General features: G+C 35.3%; 1 protein-coding gene across 1 annotated transcript in view; it reads right to left on the bottom strand.

Moving 5' to 3' along the window:
- Positions 1 to 3,500, bottom strand: part of FKBP5 (FKBP prolyl isomerase 5) — a 254,558-nt gene extending 251,058 nt beyond the window's left edge. Inside the window, exon 1 of the mRNA XM_053706806.1 lies at positions 3,110 to 3,500. The gene's annotated coding sequence lies outside the window, so the exon portion shown is untranslated. The remainder of the gene's footprint in view (positions 1 to 3,109) is intronic.
- Between the last annotated feature and the right edge of the window lie 16,711 nt (positions 3,501 to 20,211).

The following is a 20,211-nucleotide window of genomic DNA, read 5'->3' on the forward strand; positions in this document are numbered from 1 at the left end:
TTAAATTAATATGTTTAAGGATCCAAAACAATTGACTGCATTTGTAAATTGTTTTTTTGATTAGAATATTGATGTGAAATTATCCACATGCAATGTAAAAGGGGTAATACTGTGTCACAAAAGAATTTCAATAGCTTGTGATAGATAAGTGGGTTATTGTTTCATACAGTTTTTTATACAAATTGGAATGAGTTTCAATTTGAAAATCTTGCAAAAAGTCATTTGATGCCTTTCACACAGGAATTCTGATGGGATGGAATGAAGCCCATGGATGAAACAAACGATCTAATAGGGCAAGGTTGATCTATTTTGTGTGTTTATAGGTTCCAGGAAAATACAGTCTCAAAAGGCTTCTTTTTGTAAGAAGTAATTTATGGAGAAAAATTCATGATACATAATTAGGGTAGAAGAGTTATGTGTTTCTGAACAGTGGTAGTGCTTTAAAAAAATATCATTCTAACTGTGAAGGGGGATTCCTGGGTCCTGCAAAGGGTTCTCTGAAAGATTCAGAGGTTGTCCCAATTCTTTTTAAAGGGATATTAAGGGGACACTGTACACTAGATTTTTCTTTGCATAAATGGTTTGCAGATTATCCATTTATATAGCCCATCTGTGAGTGTTTTTGTAACAATGTATAGTTTTGCTTATTTTTTAATAGCATTGTGCTGATTTTCAGACTCTTACCCAAGCTCCAAAATATCAGATGTAGACCAAGTTTACAGACTCCTGCTTGCTTCTGTTCGTGTAATGGGTCTTTTCATATGTAGGAGAGGGGGGGGGGAGTGTCTGATCTTCCTGCTTTCTCAGTGAGTGTCACAGCCTAATCTCATCAACAGTGCTAAACTGGGAGCTAAAAGGTTTTGATACTAGATTTTTAGATCAGTATCTGCATATTCTTCTTTATAGTAGTGTCTATTACATACAGTTATATGACAATTGGTGTATACTGTCCCTTTAAAGTAGAAATTAAAATCCCATGATTCAAATTGAGCATGCAATAAAAGAAATAAAAATCAATTTTACTTCTTTTATGAAATGTACCTTGTTCGATTTGCATACTTTGTTGAGCACTGAAAGGCAGCAGTGTTTTAACAATAACATTGTTGAAACTATTGTTGCAAACACTACTGTTGCACAATGCAGACACAAGCACACTGCTAAATTGACCTAGTTTACCTCTTGAGCAAAGGATACCAAGAGAACAAAGTAAGTTTGGTAACAAAATAAATTGCAAAGGTTTTTAAAATGGCATGCTCTGTCGGAATCATAAAAGTTTAATTTTGACTTTTATGTTCCTTTCAAGGTTAACCTTTTACGTCCATGTCGCTTTAAAGCCTAACATTTTCTAGACATGAAAGGTTTGGGAAACACTGAAATAAGGCATTTGTGCAACATATGCCTTTCATATAGAATGCAAATAAATAAAGCATAAAACTATTCCATACGTTCTGTAAGTATAGTAGAGATAATAGAAAACTTATAAAGTCTTAGTGTAGTAAATGAAAATCAATACCCAAGATTAGTGATGCTCCAACTTGGTTTTTTTTTGTCCAAGATCAACCAAGAATGATATTTTAAACTAAAGGTTACACCTCAGGGGTGTCACCTACTAATTATAGAAGTAACAGAAAAAAAAATAAAGTAAAATGTGTTGTTAAATAGTTTAAACAAATTAATAAATAAAACTTGTTTATATAATCTGATTTAGCACGCTGAGCCAGTTCTACAAACAAACCCTATCTCACAAACTCTGCTATCACCTGTGTCCAGGGCTGGGAATTTCCACTAACCTTGGACTAATGAAAAATTGCAGAAGATGCATAAAAAAATAAGATATTTCTGACATTCATATTAAGTGGACCTTTAACTTTTCTTTCCAGACTTCTTCTGACTTGTAAACTAAAGCGATATTTTTCCAGCTATTCCTATAACTCTCTCTGTGACAACACCAACAAGGTACGGTGATACAAAGTGCCCTGACATCCTGGTTTAAAATCACTGCCACACATTAATTAGATATTTAACAAAATATCTAATTTTCTGTGTAGCTGACTCACTAACATTTTGAATTCTCCATCACATTCACTAATTCAGCTATATGGGAAAACATAGGAAATTAAATTATGTTCATTGGGGAATTCTCTTGATAATTAGTAAATCTAGGAATATGTTGGCATTGTGACACCCCAAGATACTTTTAAAATGCAGGAGACACCCCTGATTTATTTTTAATTGCCTACAGCACCATGACCTATTAATCTAATGTGATGCAATACCTAAAGAAAAATTAAGGAACTTAAATGTATAGATGAATAATATTTCTCAACTTGTGTCACTAAACATTAAAGTCATATTTATATATGCATCACAAATTGAATCAATTGCAAAATAAATGTTTTAAAAGCATTTGCATTGTTTTGCATTCCCGGGACAGACCACTTGAAAAGCCTCTTGTGTGTTTATCTTATCTCCTTTGCAGTGAGCTCCTGCATTTATCAAGCAATTTCTCTCTGTGCAGCACAAGTAGCAAGGTCAGGGTTCTGAATTCACTATATCCTTTCTGGAGTGGGTGGAAAAACAATTTTTAGTATTATATTACAGGAAAATCAAGCAAAATAATTGCAAATAGTTTTAACTATGCATAAATGTATTATTAGTAATTATATTTTAGCTTAATGTCCCTTTTTAAGATTGGGGGATTTATGATCACACACAACTTCCATGGAACAAAAATGTATATTATCTACAAATTAAAGTCTTATCCCATATAATCCTTCCCTCAATTACAACCCCTTCTTCTTGATCCCTCAGATGGGGTTTGTGATACCACAGGATGTCCCTAGGCCTGACACCCTGGTTGTCAATGACTCATCTGCAAGGCATGAGCAAGACTTTTAGTTTATAAATAATTGGTATGAGGAAAACATAAAATGTCCCATGAGCCTAAGGCAATGAAAATGGCTTGATATAGAGATATGTAAACAGGTAATTATGAGCTTCTTTAAAGTAAAACCTATTTAAATTCAGAGCTTATGATAAAATAACCATTGCGATGTGATGATCACGTACGTGAATGAACAGATACTGTTAACACCAGATATCGCTTTACCTTACTAGTGAACTCCGTTCCGCAGTCGCCTCCACTCCCTTCTGAGATGTCGAGCCGCACACTTGTTACCTCATAGCACGACTGGCTCCTCTGATGTGTATTTTGTTTTTTTATACGTAACTTCCAGAAACTAACGCCACATTAGTTTATGTCTCCCAACAAATAGCTGCTCCCAGTCAGCACAGCAATTGCCACGGGTTTCCACTATTTGACTTCCTATTGTCACTGACACACAACTGTAAATAGGGTTTGACGTATCCTAATTTGTAATATTTTATGTAGTATCAGTCCCAATACAGCACCTGCATCCTTGTCCTTACTTGCTCCGCATCACCAGTTACCCCTCATCTCCTTTCTCTGTCACCTCTCTTTCTCATTCTAACAGACACTTTCCCCACAGCGGCCACCTACAGCACACGGCACACCCATTGCCCCTTTCTAGCAATCCCATTGCTCGAAAACAGCCGTCGCTTAGCTCTTGGTACCGCCTATTTCGTTTTTCTATTGGTTGTTGGAAGTTTGGTGAAGGAAGTCTTTTTATAAGCCTCCGCCCTAAGTCCTGTCAATCACTGAGCCGGTACGCTCGCTTGTTAGGTTTTGGAGTATATGTACCTGAGGGTTTCTGGTGGTCAATGTGGGTTAAATACGTAAACGACAGGACATTATTTAAAGCAAACAAATTAACCATAGTTTTAAAATCCTTCGATAAGTATATCCTTCCGCAGTTTTTGTTACAAATCAGTATGTATAGGGAAACTATAGTGCTAAGAGGGACTGGTCCATTTTGTGGTCTACAGTGGGGTAAGTTATTTTTTGCTGTACTGGGAATTTGGAAATATGCTGCCCCAATGCCCCATAATACCTTTAATAGCTAACTTCTTAATCTAAAATATTTCTCTAAAACAGAGTTCAAATATACATGTAGGGGTCATGCACCCCATCAGACAAACAGGAAACATTGATTTGTATTAAAATTGATAAAATATTTGAAGGTAATAAGAAGGCAGTATGCTCATAGCTCTTCAAAATGTGCAGCCATCGCTAAATCGTGCTGCCATAGGCACAGGCCTACTTGGTCTAGGCCAAAATTTACCACTGGGACATAAAACCCACACATTTTCTTTTATGATTGATTCAGATAGTATTCTTTGTTGGAAAATAGGTAGGTAGGCTCAGGAGTGTGCACATGTCTGAAGCAATATGGCATGGCAGCATACTAAATCTTTGCAGTTGGGTGATAGGTGTTAATCACTATAAAATGTAACATATATGTCTCTTTTTCACACCCAGAACCCAGCATAACAAGATAAACTGCTTTCAAGCTAATATTTGACTTTTTAAAATTCTTTTACTGCTATCAAGGCTACTTAGATAATCTCACTAGACCAGAGAGCTTGAAAGAATTGCGACCTATAAGAGAAAGGCATACGTGAGGTATACCTGTACAAATATGAAGGATATACTATACTATCTCACATTCCAGTTGTAAACAACACATAGCCATAAAAGTTAGTTTAAAACCTCAACACACTACATTCCAAATTTGGCTAAAATATTTTGCCTTAAACATAATTTTGCAGGAAGCTGCTTCTGTTCATGAGTTTTACGATAAAGCTTACTGTACATGTGGCCTGACAAGAATACAGTAGTAGTTTGTAATCCCCATCTCATGGATATGCTGAATGCCAGTGATAACGCTTTTGCATAAGGTCACAGCTGGTTTGAGCATGTGCAAGGAAGTGATGCACATGCACATACTTGTTATTATACACTTTACAAGTAGTATGCACAGTAAGTGTGAAAAAAAAATACCTGATACTTCTCACTAGACATTTTTCTAAATGTACCTTTATCTAACTGGTAACCAGACTTTCAGATACATTTTTAAATTTGCTAATGAAATTTGATTTGGAACAAAATATAATAGGTCGGTAAATTATTTTGAATGTTTCATATATCAAAAATTATGTAAAAAATGTGTCATTCTCTTTTTTTTATCCAAACTCCTTGGGACCCGAAAAGGTTTGGATTTTGGAATATTTGTATATTTGCATCTGCAAAATGGAACCAAGTGTAAACAACATCATATGTCATTTACACAATATTTACATATGCAGCTTAAACATGCAACCTAAAGGTAGTTTTAAAGGGACATGAAACCCAAATTTTTTCTTACATGATTTAGAAAGAGCATGCAATTTTAAACATCTTTCTAATTTACTTCTATTATTTAATTTGCGTCTATCTCTAGATGTACTTTGCTGAAAAGCATATCTAAATAGGCTCAGTAGCTGCTGATTGGTTGCTGCACATAGATGCCTTGTGTGATTGGTCACCCATGTGCGTTGCTATTTCTTCAATAAAGGATATCTAAAGAATAAAGCAAATTAGATAATAGAAGCAAATTGGAATGTTGTTTAAAATTGTATTCTCTACTTAAAGTGAAGGTAAAGTTTTGCGTTTTTGAAAGCAGTATTATGTTACCCATGTACTACAATGTAAGATCGCTTATTTTATATCACATATTGGTATATAAATAAATGTATAACCCACTGTTTTTATCAATGTTCTTGACCGGTCTTTGCTCCTCCCTCCATGTATTTCCTGGTTTCTGACTGTATCGCGTATAGAGCGGTCCCACCCGCTCTATGCGTATTTGAAAAGCGTGTTCACGATTGACTGACAACTTGCGCATGCACACATCTCGTCCTACATTCCAATTGCGCCTGCGTGACTCAAATAATTTTTTACCGAAAGCGCAGGCGTCAATGTACGTTGCAAAATAGTATTGAATGAATATCTATTCATTCATTACTATTTTGTTAGAGCAGTGTAAACGCTGGAAGCTTTTTTTCTCCACTGTTTGCTTTATAAAGCAGAGTACTACTATTTCCCCTTGTCTTACATACTATTTCCCCTTGTCTTCTCTAATAATAAATCTCGGTAAGTGTGAATTGTAAGTGGGATGAATTGCGCTTGCTCTAATCAGGAACAAGCAGGGCTTGGAAGGGACAGGAAGTATAGCCAACGCATGCGCAGACCGTCCAGAAATGTAGTAACGTCAAATGACGGCCGCCTAACGGCCAGACCTGTTATTGGCTACTAGAAGAACGTGACCGGACTGACAAAAAAAAATAAACAAACGGGCTGTTTATACAACGAGTAGAATTAGAGAGAAAAACGGTGATAACTAGGTAAATATTTTACAATACAAAAACTGATGACTTAAAGTACCATTAATTTGCTATGTATTTGCATATAACATTATCGAACCTTGCTAAGTTTTTTTTTTTTTTTTTTTTTATTATTGAATTTTTTATTGAACAAATACAATTCATACAGGCATGGCAAAATAATCCAAACATCATGAGAGCAAAACAGAAAAGATTCGCCATGCAAGGCTATCATATAATCCTTATTATTTATAATTCAAAAGGAAACTAAAAAATTCCATATTTCTGTTTTATACAAAATCAAGAAAAAAAGAGAAAACAGAGCAATCGATTACTAGATTAAATCCTCTATCCTTGTACCCTCCTATCGATTGCACTGACATAACTCTAAACCACATGCCAAGTCTGATCATTTAAAGATTCTTATTTATCATTAAAAAAAAAAAAAAAAAGAAAGAAATAAGAAAGGGAAAGGAAGGGAGGGGAAAAAATAAATAAATAAATAATTCCCGCAGATTAATTCCAATTTGGAAATTCATTTCTTGCAATCGCGTTATTCAATGTTTCTGAGTCTCTAAAAGGGTATATTAGTCGCGTCTGTTCTGTTTCCGAAAATGCCTGGATAAATCTCTTCCATTTGTCAAGGAAGCGTTTGATCTGAGTTTCAGAATTGACTGTAGTATCAAATTGTTCCACTATCAATTGTCCCTTAATCTTATTGATACACTCTGTTAATCTAGGAGCTTTCCTGGACTTCCAATATTTCAAGATTAATGACCTTCCTATTATAATTACTGTATTTACAAATTTAAAATGAATCTGTAATCTGGGGGTTTGATACATAAAAATAATATCCTCTTTTTCTAGCTTGATCTTTTTCCCATTAATCCTGTTCAACCCAAAAATTCAACTTACTCCAGAATTTTTGAGTCTTTGGACAGGACCATAAACAATGTGTCAGATCAGCTAATGGGAAACTACATCTAGGACATTTATTTTCCGCACTTTTATCCCATTTAGCTTTAACAGCAGGCGTAATATATACCTTATTTATTATTTTCATTTGGGACTCTCTCCAACCTATAGATAGTGTTGCTTTATCTACCAGAGTGAAGCTTTTTTGTAACCTCTCTATTGGCTGTCGCCAGCTTGCTGCCAACGCCCCTATTCTTGTTGTTTCTTGGAACTTTTTAATTATTTTATACCAAAAAGAGATAGAATAGTTTCCTTGACTGTACACATTTAGTACCATGGTCATCTTTCCGCCTAAACTATCTTGTATAGCTTCTTTATTAAAAGTTTCTAAAAAATGCCGTACTTGCAAATATGCGAAAAATTAATTATTTGGGATTTCAAACTCTACTTAAATCCTGAAACGTTCTACAACCTTTAGTTTCCCTGTCTTGTAATTGCTGTATGAAAATTAGGCCCTTCCTCTTCCATCTATGAAAAACTTTCGACTCTATTGCTGGTATAAAATTAGGGTTCCCCAATATCGTCAAATACTTTGAATATTCCGGGCTAACTCGTAATAATTTCAGAAGTTTATGCCATGCAGTTATTATATTCTTAACGGTAGATAGCTTTTTAACTTTATCTGGTAATTTCCCTTTATAATGTAATAATGCTTTTAAACCATATGGAGCCACTAAAAATTCTTCTATTTCATTTGTGGCAAAATAATTTGCCTCTGTTAGCCATTCTAATGCAAATTTACCCATACATATTAGATTATATAGTTCTATATCTGGGAAAGCTAATCCGCCCCTGTTTTAAATAGTGACAAATTGTGTAATGCAATTGCTTTACGTTTGCTACCCCATAAAAATTTTAGACAATCCCGTTTAAATAATGCTAAGTCCTTCCGATTGATAAATCTAGGTAAGTTTTGTAGTAGGTACAAAATTTTGGGGAATAGGACCATTTTGATTAAATTTATTTTACCTGACAAGGTCAATGGAAAATTAGCCAAGCTAGCCATATCCTTGGATATTTTTGCCCACATTTGAGGGTAGTTTAGTGTATACCAGTTCTCAGGATCTCTAGACAATACAATGCCTAAATATTTTAACTTTCCATTTGCATCCTTAAATGGGGCATTCTTATAATTATCTTTTTTTTCTTTTAACCAAAGGATCTCTGATTTATCAATATTTACTTTGTAGCCTGCAAACTTACCGAACTCTCTCAGAATTTGAATTAGTAGAGGAATATTTCTTTGAGAGTCTCTTAAGAAGACCAATAAATCGTCAGCATATAATAACAACGTTATTCTTCTATTCCCTAACCAGATCCCTTCTATTTCCTTTCTCAGATGTACAGCTAGAGGTTCAATAGCTAAATTGAACAAATAAGGGGATAAAGGGCACCCTTGTCTGGTTCCTTTCTGTAGTATAAAATTTTGTGATATAGTGCCATTTATCAAGATGTTAGCCTGTGGTTCGTTATAAATCAATTGTACCAGTCTGAGGAAAGAACCTGTAATTCCAAAATTCTTAATTGTTGTAAATAAATGGTCCCACGTAATCATATCAAAAGCTTTTTCAGCATCGATAGATGTAATAGCCATGTCTGTTTGAATCCCAGTTCCCTTTTTTTTAACCTGATTCCAATAATAGTCTATTATCAACTGTAGTTTCCTCAGATTGGTTGTAGAAGTCCTATTTGGCATAAAGCCAACTTGGTCTTTATGTATTAATGGGGCCATCATTTTCTTTAGTCTTTGGGCAATCACGCTCATAAGAAGTTTATAATCATTATTTAACAGAGAGATGGGTCTGTATGAACCCATCTCTTCCGGGTTCTTACCTTTTTTCAAGACTAATGAAATTGTTGATGATGTAAAATATTTAGACTGCATTTTATTATTAATATATAATGTATTAAAGAGGGCTTCTAGCGTGGGAGTTATTTCTTCCTTCAGAATTTTGTATAGTTCTATCGGGATCTGATCTGGGCCAGGGGCCTTGTTAGCCACCGTTTTATTGATTGCTTCCCTAATTTCTTCCTGTGTTATAGGTCTATTCAGCTCGACTAAATCTTCTTCGTCTAACTTTGGCAATCTGATTTTATCCCAAAACTCTGCTTTTGCTTCCAAATTGATCTTATCCTTTGTATACAGCTTTTGATAATATTCATATATATACTCATTTATTTCTTTAATATTAGTCAATCTCTCAGAACCCTTTCTAATAGTCTCTATGGCACGCTTCTTCTTCTTGATCTTCACTAGATTTGCCAAAAATTTACCAGCTCTACCGCTATGTCTATAACAAAAAGCCCTTGTTCTAAGATCTTCTTGTCGTAACTTTTGCATGAGGAAAGTATCTCTCCCTTGTTTGGCCCTTATATATTTGTCCCACAGTGTCCCTGATCTATCACTTAAGAATGCATTATAGCAATTGTGTACTTGCCCTGCTAACTGCATATCCTTCTGTTGTGCTATTCGTTTATTTCTAACCAAATATGCCTTAGTTTCCCCTCTAATAAACGCTTTAAAAGCCTCCCAAAAGACTTCATATTTATTTTCATATTCCTTATGAAAATATACATATTCCTGCCATTTTCTCTTTAACCAATCCTTAAATTGTACATTGGTACTCAAATGCATAGGAAAAAAAAACTTTGCTGGGTCTCTTACGACCTTTTTAAACTTAAAATGTAATAAAATAATAGCATGATCTGATATCAACACCTCTTTGATATCTGCAGATATTTCTGTACCTAATAAGTTTTCTGAGATTAAGAACACATCTATCCTAGACATAGTTTTGTAGCTGTGGGATTTACAAGAGAAACTTTTTACATCTGGGTTCTGGATTCTCCAAATGTCTTTAAGTCTTAGGTTATTACAAAAATTCTTAAGTAACTTGGTTTCAGCTCGGCTATTACTGTTCATAGGGGGTTTTAACCTGTCTTATGTTGGATACATCACCATGTTTAAGTCACCTCCCAATATTATATTGTCCACACCATATTTCATTAGTTTAACTTGAATCTTATTCCAAAAAACTTTATCTAGGCTGTTTGGACCATAAATATTACATAGAATCAAGAATCTTTCATATAATGCAATATGTAGAATTACAAACCTACCTTCTATATCTAATTCTTTTCCCATAATTTTATAGTCTAATTTTTTGTTGAATATGATTGCTACGCCCCTTTTCCTTGCTGTACAGGGTGTTGCAATCACCTCCCCTACCCACCCTACTTTAAGTTTGTCTAGTTCCTGATCTTTCAAATGGGTCTCTTGTAACATTATTATATCTGCATTATGTTTTTTGCATTGTTTCAAAATATTCTTCCTTTTCCATAATGAGGAGATCCCTCCCACATTCCATGATATAACTTTTAATTGTTCAACCATCAGACCTTATAGTATACCCTATAGCACATTGTGAGAGAAAGAAAAAAAAAAAAAAAGGAGAAAGGGGGATAAAAACATAATTACAAACATTGTAAACAATAAACCAAACGTAATAAAAAGAAAAACCGATACAGAAATAACCTCTTCCGTATCGCCCAAAGATGCTGAGAAGATCATACTCAGCTAGCACAGTGACCAACACATCTCTTAGAGGACCTAGCCGCTTAACCCTGGTATTAAAACTATTAATCCTCTCTCAAGTTTCTTCTATCTTAGAACCTTGTTAATATTACTTTTAGTTAACTGCCATTTCTGCCTTGTTGTCCCTAAGAGTTCTGTCTAGAGTATAAGAAATCTTTAGCTTCTTCATAATTATTCAGTAGTACGTTTCCTTGCTCGCTAAAATTTTTAGCTGGATATATAATTGAGGCTTTCAAGCCTGTTTTAATTAAATTTGTACAGATAGGTACCATTTCTTTTTGTTTCTTTGACGTTTCCACTGAAAAATCCTGAAAAAGCAAAATGTTGTATTCCCCAATCTTTACTGGGAATTTTTTCTTGTAATGGCTCATAATCATAGCTTTATCTTGAAAGCTCAAGTACTTAACAATGACTGGTCTAATCTTAGTCTTACCATCCGCATAAGTTCTAGCGTTACCTACTCTATGCGCTCTTTCAACCTGTATCCCTTGTGGGGGGATCTGCATACCCAACCCCAATGGTAGTTGTATTGCAGTAAAATGTATTAAATCCTGGAATTCCTCTATCTCTGGTAATCCTATGATTCTGACATTATTTCTTCTAGCTCGGTCTTCTAATTCTTCCACCTTGTTCTGTAATAAATGTATTTGGCTAGTCTGTTCTTTTAACTTATTCTCATGACTGGTATTCATATCTTCTATATCTGATATTCTGTTTTCTGCCTCTTGCAGTCTATCTGAAAACTGTTTAACTTCTGACCTTAGTTCTGAGATATCCCTCTTTACCTGATCGAATTGAGGGAGCATAATGTCTGATAATTGTTTTACTAAGTCCTGAGACTCCATTGTATGCATATTTGTTGTTTCTAGTAAACTACTATTCTCTGTGTCTAAACTGTTTCTTTTTGGATTTTTTTTTCTTTTCCTTTTGGTGGCATTGCCGGTGATTTATTTTTAATGGTGACAAACCTTTCCATATGTGTGTGTAATGATTAATACAAAATAATAGGGGCCTAGTGGTGGCCTGGCAAACCCAAGTGAGGAGAAAAAACAATTCAATAAAAAAGGGGACGAAAAGAGGGGAAGTGATTATTGGTGCATAGAATAGCTTCTATGTCTGTGTATTAATACTAGTGTTCGTGTGAAGTGTAGTTATATATGGTAATGCCTAGTTAAACGACAAGAAACAGTTATCTAGTTTTTTTTTGTTTTTTTGTTTTTTCTTCCCTTTCCTTTTTTTTTTTTTTTTTTCTTTTTCCTTCCTTTTTTTCTTTTTTTTTTGAAACACCCAATCTACATTCTTATTTAACCTGTAGGCTTAACACACTGCTTTTGCTCTCTTGAATGTAAACAATTTAAAACAGTATCACCTTATAAACAGATTTCAATATACACATACATGAAATTGTTAATAGCATTTCCTTTGTTGCTGTCTCTTTTACTTAGGTTCCGATTACCCAAACCTTCCACAACTTAAACAGATTAGGTTGTCAATACTGCTTTAACTACATCATTACCTCAGTCAACTAAGATAGATTTATACCTCTTACTATAGCATTTACTGCATCCAGCTGTCTTTAACTTAGAGCCAACAATTTTAAGACAATGCTTAAACTTATAAATAAATCCCGGTATAGCTAATATTCCTAAGCACCCAGTACCCTAGCAAATTTCTATACAAGCATTTATGATAATTTATTACGCCTACTCCTCAGAACACTGGGTAACCACAATTTAGCATTGACTTTCTAGATATTCCTTATAATACTACCATATCTAGTACTCATCTTAGCCTAGTACAATACTTGGGAAACCAAGAGCCTTTTGTCTTGCCACAAATACATTGAGTATAGCTTAGTATATGGCTCTTGGGGTTCTCTAAGCAGTCCAGCTCCTTATATGTGATCTTATAAGTCAATTTCCAAATGTCTCTGAAGATTGTACGTTCTGCCGGCTACTTGAAACAAACTGTAGCAGTTTACTTGTACCACTGGCTAGCCATGCTTTGCCCTGTTCTGCTCAGCTGTTGTAACTGTCTTTCTGCTAAGGGCACCTGTTATAGCCAGTAGACAAGTCCCAACCGAATAGATTCAGTAACCAGCATAAATTTATATAACAGTACTCCAGCGGCCAGTTATTTTCTCTTCCAAAAAGCTTTGATGGTTTTGAAAATATGCAGCAATACCCTTCAATGTAAACTTGCCAATAAGCACACACAATAAAAAGAAAAGGTCTAAATTCTCCTTATTCCGGACCAGCCAGGGCTTCACCCACCTTGCGGGACCTGGCTAACAACAGCTATAGTGTACAAGCTTTCTCTCCAGGAGATCATTCTATAGCATTTTCTTTCGCCTTGACGTTGTCAAGCATTGAAATAATATAGAGAAAAAGTCGGCTGTTTAGTCTCTCATAGACACTTATTGTGCTTATACTTCGTGGGGGGGGACTCTGCTCATGTCACTGTAATGTTTCCTGTAAGGGGGGCTTATTAAAATGATCGCCCTTCCGCAATAAGCCTTGTCTGCTTATCTGTTTAAGCCAGTCCTCAGCCCTTATGGTAATATTCCTCCAGCTCTTTTAGGTATTCCCCAAGTGAGAACTGTCACCAATGTATTCCTGGTCTTGTCTCCCTTACTATTAGTCTTCGTTCCCCCCACACAGACTATTCCAAAATAGAAAACAGTACCTTACATTGGGGTTGTTTTCTGCCGCTCCATCTTTATAAGCGTGCTTATACCTGCTGGTTCTAAGTGCCTCTCCGCTCCAGCGTTCTGTTCCTCCAAGAGGTGACCCAGGCAATGGGTCTGGAGTTACGCCTACTCCTGACGGCCGTGCTGCTTACCCTTACTGGGGTTCCAAGCTTCCCGCTGCTACTGCGGGCACCAGGCAAAGTGCCTAAAGGTCAGGCTTGCAGAGCAAAATCCTCGGAGCACTTGGGGCTTGTTGCGCGCTCTCTCCCAGCCAAAGCACTACCACACGCTGCGTCCGTGTAGCTCCGCCCCTTCCGGCCGTCCGAACCTTGCTAAGTTTACCTTCACTTTAAATCATGAAAAAAAATGTTTAGGGTTTAGTGTCCCTTTAAATCATTTGTAATACGTTTGTATACATAGTACCATTAGGAAGATAGTACATTGCTATAATCAGAAAGGTAATAGTTATTTTAAATAAATAGTCTGGTTTGTTTTTTGAATTCTAAAATGCAATTGCTAGAGACGCAGGAAGAGAAGATTGTGACTTACTGGGGTGGAAAATGGTTTGTTAATTTGTTAATTTTATTTTTAAAAACAAATTAATGAAAAAGTCTGGATTTTGGAATATACCTGTAATAGAGGACAGGGGCAATATAATCTGCCTCTGTATTCTGTACCATGTCCATGCCTATGGCTATTTGACTTTTTTATTTTTTTTAAATTAAAGTGTTTTTTTACTTTTTTACCACACTCTTAGTAGTGCCTGCTACTTTCTTTGACTATGTTGCAATATAATCCATATTGTGCTGTGAAATTGCCGGACATTTAGAATAATGGTAAGAAAGTGTAAAACATATTTATAAACCACATTTTTTTTTTTTTTTTTAATTACCAGCCTAAATTACCATTTTTTTCTATGACCAGTGAATTTAAAGGGATAGGAAAGTCAAAATTAGACTTGCATGATTCCGATAAAGCAGGTCGTTTTAAGACACTTTTAAATTCACTTCTATTTTCAAATGTGCTTTGTTCTATTAGTATCCCTTGTTAAAAAATGAATACGCACATATCCTACACTAGTGGGAGCTACTGCTAATTGGTGCCTGCACACATTTGTCTCTTGTGATTGGCTAAATAGATATTTTCAGCTTCCTGGCAGTAGTGCAATTCTGTCCCTTCAGCAATAGATAACAAGAGAATGAAGAAAATGTGATAATAGAATGAAATTGTAAAGTTGTTTAAAATTGTATGTTCTATACAAAATAAAGGCCAGATTACAAGTTGAACGCAAAATATTGCATTGACAATAAGCAATATTTGCGCTCAACTTAGTAATACCAGCACACGCAAATGTGCGCAGGTATTACAAGTTAGGTGCAATGCGAACGCGACCTTGTGTTCGCATTGCAGGGAAGCATTGCGCTCACGAGAGCACGCTTCCATATGCTCCAATGGGAACCTTGTTCTCATGTTGTGAGACACGGCATGAGAACTAGCGCAGTAAAGGAGGTTAGTAGCGCAGCAAATATAAATATATATGTACATAATATGATTATATACATATATATTTATGTGTTTATATGTGTATTACGGGGCACAATAAATTAGTGCTTCACTTGTAATCTATCCCTACATGTTTTAAACATATTTTTTTTTAAATGTATTTTTTATATTTTAATTACAAGGAAATCATGCAGAATAAATAATGAAAAATCATTGCAAAGGTTTTTTTCTTTCTCACTATGTATAATGAAATGTTTTGGGCTAGATTACAAGTAGCACGCGTATTACAAGTCGAAAGTAAATGCACATTTGCAAGCGCAATCTAAATTTGCACTCGTGGGGATAGCGCATCTGAAGACCTCGCATAAAAGATAAGGGCTAAAATAAAAGTTGCACTAAACACAACATATATGCACTAAAATAAAGTGTTAAACTCATATATACACTGTCTAATAAAAAAAATATTTATAAATATTAATTAAGATATTTTATAAGGGTTAAAAGCAATATGGTATATCTCAAGGTGTTTAAATGGAAAGGCCTATAGTATATATTATATATATATATATATATATATATATATATATATATATATATATATATATATATATATATATATATATATATATATATATGTGTGTGTGTGTGTAAGTGTTTAAATGTTTGCACGTGGATAAATATGTTTATATGTGTATACATGTGTATTTATATTTGTATATACTGTACATACATATATACACATGTACACACAAATAGACATATATATACTTTGGAGCTCTTTCAACTCACCTTTAAACAAGATTTTTTTTAATCAATTGTAATATTTAATAATGTGTTTTAGTGTGTATTTACTGTAAATATTTTACATTCCAAAGTTCTTCACATAGGGGAAAATGTTCTTTGTATTTTAATTAGAAATTTCATATTCCATATCGGTAATCATATAGATATATAATTTACAAAAATCAAAAGATATTTAGAAATATCTATTTAAAAATAAAAAAAGAACATTTTCTTCTATGTGAAGAACATTAGAATGTAAAATAATCATACCTCCCATCGGGTTGAGCGCACTGGTCAAATGCGGTCTGGTTAGTGCACGCTCCGTTGAAATATATGGGGAGATCAAGTTAGCGCATTCACATTAACCAAAGTCCTGAAGTTAGAGTGCGTCAGGTTTTGCATGCACCCAAACTATTTACTTTCAACTTGTAATACGTGAGCTAACCCGCCTGCGCTAAAAGTTTACTTCTGGAGGTGTTAACGCACTGACCCTTTATTGGGAATTTAAGTGAGAGGCGTTTAATTAGCACAATAACTAGTGACAAATTAAAAGTGACAACTCTAAAATATTCCTGTGATGGATACAAAACAGGAGCATGTTGAAATATTTTTGCATAAAAAACATTACACGGATGTAACATATACTTGCAAAAGATGTCCAGACCAAACAAACATTTGCAAAGCGTTTACATGCGGAGGTCTGCATATTGTACTAATAAAGTGTCAATCAGTAATATACCACTTGAAAACCCTGGTGGGTTTATTCATTATTTCTCACTTGATTGTAGCCATTGGAGTTTAAATTAAATTAGTTTGCACACTGCTGTAAGTAATCACAGTGTACTATGTAGCCTCTCTAGGACATGAGGAACAAACACAATTTTACAGTAAAATCAACATAAAGAATGAATGTATTTTATAATGAAGTTTTTTTTTTTTTTCAATACTTACTTTATTCATGGGGGATTCAGTTTTGAGTTGTATGTCATTTTAAGTTGGGGCAGTTTAAATATATATTTAAACTAATAGGAAATGCACATTTGTGCACAGCGCATCCCTAGAGAAATATGCTTATTGGCTGGTAAGAACAACTCTCACCCTTTTGGTGGACTGGGACATGCCTATGTAAGTATAATTTTTTTTTTAATATGCCCTCATTTAAATGCAGCAAAGATAAAAACAGAGGAATTTGGACAAAAAGAAAGTGTGTAGTCACTCAGAGGTCAAAAAATGAGGAAAAATGGTAAAATCATACATTAGCTAAATATTTAAAATAACTAATAGCTCAGCTAACTGTGAGGAAATGTGCTAATCATATGTTCGTGTGCCCCAATTTGCATTTATTTACCTTCTGTCACTTATGTAGAAACTATTACATAGTCTGAGAGCCCTTCCTATATACTTTGGAGAATCAGTTTCAGAGACCTTGATATTTTTTACTGGGGCGTTGCTGAGCATAGCCACTTGTTTTGCAATCATATAAGAGCAATAACAAGTGTATTAAAGATGGACATTTTTTTAAATCAGGTTTACAGTTGGTAACTAAGGGGTTAACAGCATTATGTTTCTCCACATGTGGTAACCCAAATCCTGCCGCCCCCCCCTCCCTGATGCCCCCATAGTTTATATTTGATTCCCTCCCCTCTCTGTGGGTCTCCGTTATCTGAAGGCCTTGGTAATGCTGCAGGTTCTTGCGTAATATGTGAGGGCTGAGGCCAGGACACTGTGCTCATAATACACAAAACAACTCAAAATAGACATAACTACACAATCACACTGATTTCCTTATTGCAGCATATTCAACCATAGTCCTCACGTAACCCCACAACGTCACATTTTTAGGTTATAATTGCTTGGGTTAATCAGTGGCTTGGTCACTGCAAATCTCCCACCTGTCTTCAAAAAATAATCCCTTAAAATCTGTCTTTAATTGAGGTCTGGACTGCAGAAATATTTTCCTAAACAACAGATCACTTACCAAAGATTGCTATAGACTCCGGAAAATGTATTTTTAATCTTTTGTATGTACGGCCCTATTTTTTAAAAAAAAATGTTGTCACACCATATAATACACTTTTTTTTTATTTAAGATATCATACATTAATTTTTCAGTGCAATTCATCCCGTAAGATATGTCTATGAAACAAAGATTTTGTATTGAACTTCATACATACGACCACTTTACAGATTAACGTTCCTATAACGTGTACAGATTGTTTATTAAGTCAGATATAAGGATAAATGCAGAACTCTCTAGTACAAGGTTCTTTGTTCAAACCATGGGTCGGGATCCATTACTGGGTCGCAACATGATGTTTACTGTATGTGTGGTGTGTGTGTTGTATGAGAGTGTGTGTTATATGTGTGTGTGTTGTATGAGAGTGCGTACTGTATGAGAGTGTGTGTTATATGTGTGTGTGTGTTGTATGAGAGTGAGTACTGTATGAGAGTGTGTGTTATATGTGTGTGTGTTGTATGAGAGTGAGTACTGTATGAGAGTGTGTGTTATATGTGTGTGTGTTGTATGAGAGTGAGTACTGTATGAGAGTGTGTGTTATATGTGTGTGTGTTGAATGAGAGTGCGTATTGTATGAGAGTGTGTGTTATATGTGTGTGTGTTGTATGAGAGTGCGTACTGTATGAGAGTGTGTGTTATATGTGTGTGTGTTGTATGAGAGTGAGTACTGTATGAGAGTGTGTGTTATATGTGTGTGTGTTGTATGAGAGTGAGTACTGTATGAGAGTGTGTGTTATATGTGTGTGTGTTGTATGAGAGTGCGTATTGTATGAGAGTGTGTGTTATATGTGTGTGTGTTGTATGAGAGTGCGTACTGTATGAGAGTGTGTGTTATATGTGTGTGTGTTGTATGAGAGTGCGTACTGTATGAGAGTGTGTGTTATATGTGTGTGTGTTGTATGAGAGTGAGTACTGTATGAGAGTGTGTGTTATATGTGTGTGTGTTGTATGAGAGTGCGTATTGTATGAGAGTGTGTGTTATATGTGTGTGTGTTGTATGAGAGTGCGTATTGTATGAGAGTGTGTGTTATATGTGTGTGTTGTATGAGAGTGCGTACTGTATGAGAGTGTGTGTTGTATGAGAGTGCGTATTGTATGAGAGTGTGTTTTATTTGTGTGTGTGTTGTATGAGAGTGCGTATTGTATGAGAGTGTGTGTTATATGTGTGTGTTGTATGAGAGTGTGTACTGTATGAGAGTGTGTGTTATTTGTGTGTGTGTTGTATGAGAGTGCGTACTGTATGAGAGTGTGTGTTATATGTGTGTGTTGTATGAGAGTGTGTACTTTATGAGAGTGTGTGTTGTATGAGAGTGCGTATTGTATGAGAGTGTGTGTTATTTGTGTGTGTGTGTTGTATGAGAGTGCGTATTGTATGAGAGTGTGTGTTATATGTGTGTGTTGTATGAGAGTGCGTACTGTATGAGAGTGTGTGTTATATGTGTGTGTTGTATGAGAGTGCGTACTGTATGAGAGTGTGTGTTATATGTGTGTGTTGTATGAGAGTGTGTACTGTATGAGAGTGTGTGTTGTATGAGAGTGCGTATTGTATGAGAGTGTGTGTTATTTGTGTGTGTGTTGTATGAGAGTGCGTATTGTATGAGAGTGTGTGTTATATGTGTGTGTTGTATGAGAGTGCGTACTGTATGAGAGTGTGTGTTGTATGAGAGTGCGTATTGTATGAGAGTGTGTGTTATATGTGTGTGTTGTATGAGAGTGCGTACTGTATGAGAGTGTGTGTTGTATGAGAGTGCGTATTGTATGAGAGTGTGTGTTATATGTGTGTGTTGTATGAGAGTGCATATTGTATGAGAGTGTGTGTTATATGTGTGTGTTGTATGAGAGTGCGTACTGTATGAGAGTGTGTGTTGTATGAGAGTGCGTATTGTATGAGAGTGTGTGTTATTTGTGTGTGTGTTGTATGAGAGTGAGTACTGTATGAGAGTGTGTGTTATATGTGTGTGTTGTATGAGAGTGAGTACTGTATGAGAGTGTGTGTTATATGTGTGTGTTGTATGAGAGTGCGTACTGTATGAGAGTGTGTGTTATATGTGTGTGTTGTATGAGAGTGCGTACTGTATGAGAGTGTGTGTTGTATGAGAGTGCGTATTGTATGAGAGTGTGTGTTATATGTGTGTGTTGTATGAGAGTGCGTACTGTATGAGAGTGTGTGTTATATGTGTGTGTTGTATGAGAGTGAGTACTGTATGAGAGTGTGTGTTATATGTGTGTGTTGTATGAGAGTGAGTACTGTATGAGAGTGTGTGTTATATGTGTGTGTTGTATGAGAGTGTGAGTTATATGTGTGTGTGTTGTATGAGAGTGCATATTTTATGAGAGTGTGTGTTATATGTGTGTGTGTTGTATGAG

Source organism: Bombina bombina, chromosome 3, assembly GCF_027579735.1.
Source record: "Bombina bombina isolate aBomBom1 chromosome 3, aBomBom1.pri, whole genome shotgun sequence".
Classification (NCBI taxonomy): domain Eukaryota; kingdom Metazoa; phylum Chordata; class Amphibia; order Anura; family Bombinatoridae; genus Bombina; species Bombina bombina.